The sequence below is a fragment of the Corapipo altera genome, unplaced genomic scaffold (assembly GCF_003945725.1).
Source record: "Corapipo altera isolate COAL_440 unplaced genomic scaffold, ASM394572v1 215, whole genome shotgun sequence".
Taxonomy (NCBI): Eukaryota; Metazoa; Chordata; class Aves; order Passeriformes; family Pipridae; genus Corapipo; species Corapipo altera.
The window spans coordinates 558760-558980 of NW_020885008.1; positions in this window are offsets into that span (position 1 = coordinate 558760).

Here is a 221-nt window from a genome sequence, read left to right on the forward strand (position 1 = left end):
ACAAAACCAGCTCCAGCCCCACCAAAGCAGGGCCAGTGATACCCCAGACACAGCTCCAGCCCCACAGATCAGGGCCAGCGACACCCCAGACACAGCTCCAGCCCCACAAAAGTAGCACCAGTGACACCAAATCAGGACCAGTGACACCCCAGACACAGCTCCAGCCCCACAAAACCATCACCAGTGAGGCCTCGTGGGACAAGACACGGGTTAAACGCACC